Here is a 1,692-nt window from a genome sequence, read left to right on the forward strand (position 1 = left end):
GGCTGAATGCATTGGCCGCCATGATGTTAGAAGAAAAGAGAGTGATGACAGAGATGACGACTTCAACCAGAAGGTCGTTGAGAAATTTGCAAGTCAGAAAGAAAGGAGAGCAAAATTTATTTTCAAATAGATCTACTGGCGCTAATGTGAATGTGGCGTGCATTTGTATTCGGTCACCTTTACTCTGATTCAGAGTTTTTTGTTGTTGTTTGTTGTACAATAAATTTTGGTTGCTGTCTTAAGAAAATTCACTGATCTGTGGTACATTTATTGCATTTTTTAACAGCCGACTTAAACATTAACATTTTAAATATTTTATCTAGATATATATACTCTGTCCTGTGATGCTGGGGCTGTATACTCTGTCCTGTGATGCTGGGACTGTATACTCTCTGCTGTGATGCTGGGACTGTATACTCTGTCCTGTGATGCTGAGCTGTATACTATGTGCTGTGATGCTGGGACTGTATACTCTGTGCTGTGATGCTGGGGCTGTATACTCTGTGCTGTGATGCTGGGGCTGTATACTCTGTGCTGTGATGCTGGGGCTGTATACTCTGTGCTGTGATGCTGGGGCTGTATACTCTGTGCTGTGATGCTGGGGCTGTATACTCTGTGCTGTGATGCTGGGGCTGTATACTCTGTGCTGTGATGCTGGGGCTGTATACTCTGTCCAGTGATGCTGGGACTGTATACTCTGTCCTGTGATGCTGGGACTGTATACTCTGTCCTGTGATGCTGGGACTGTATACTCTGTCCTGTGATGCTGGGACTGTATACTCTGTCCTGTGATGCTGGGGCTGTATACTCTGTGCTGTGATGCTGGGGCTGTATACTCTGTGCTGTGATGCTGGGGCTGTATACTCTGTGCTGTGATGCTGGGGCTGTATACTCTGTGCTGTGATGCTGGGGCTGTATACTCTGTGCTGTGATGCTGGGTCTGTATACTCTGTGCTGTGATGCTGGGACTGTATACTCTGTCCTGTGATGCTGGGACTGTATACTCTGTGCTGTGATGCTGGGACTGTATACTCTGTGCTGTGATGCTGGGACTGTATACTCTGTGCTGTGATGCTGAGCTGTATACTCTGTCCTGTGATGCTGGGACTGTATACTCTGTGCTGTGATGATGAGCTGTATACTCTGTCCTGCGATGCTGGGACTGTATACTCTGTCCTGCGATGCTGGGACTGTATACTCTGTCCTGCGATGCTGGGACTGTATACTCTGTCCTGCGATGCTGGGACTGTATACTCTGTCCTGCGATGCTGGGACTGTATACTATGTGCTGTGATGATGAGCTGTATACTCTGTCCTGTGATGCTGAGCTGTATACTCTGTCCTGTGATGCTGAGCTGTATACTCTGTCCTGTGATGCTGAGCTGTATACTCTGTGCTGTGATGAGAAGTGGGAGGGGTCAAAAATGATGGACGGGGTCTGGCGCCCCCCATCTAAAAACTTCACCAGCCGCCAATGACTAATGTAAAATGTAACCTAAAATAACAATATTTAGTACTATATTACAAATAAGCAGAAACTTAGTTACAGGGGAAGATCTAGCAAGAAGGAGCAGTATTCTAAGAGGGATGGTGGGATATGATTGGAGGGATCACCAGAATCTCATCACAAGAAGATGGTGGGTAGTAGGAGGGAGCCAGGAGGGGGATGTAGAAAATATAGACAAGCTCAGG

Source organism: Lithobates pipiens, unplaced genomic scaffold, assembly GCF_037356315.1.
Source record: "Lithobates pipiens isolate NorthernLeopardFrog02 unplaced genomic scaffold, aLitPip1_a1.2 Scaffold_16, whole genome shotgun sequence".
NCBI lineage: Eukaryota > Metazoa > Chordata > Amphibia > Anura > Ranidae > Lithobates > Lithobates pipiens.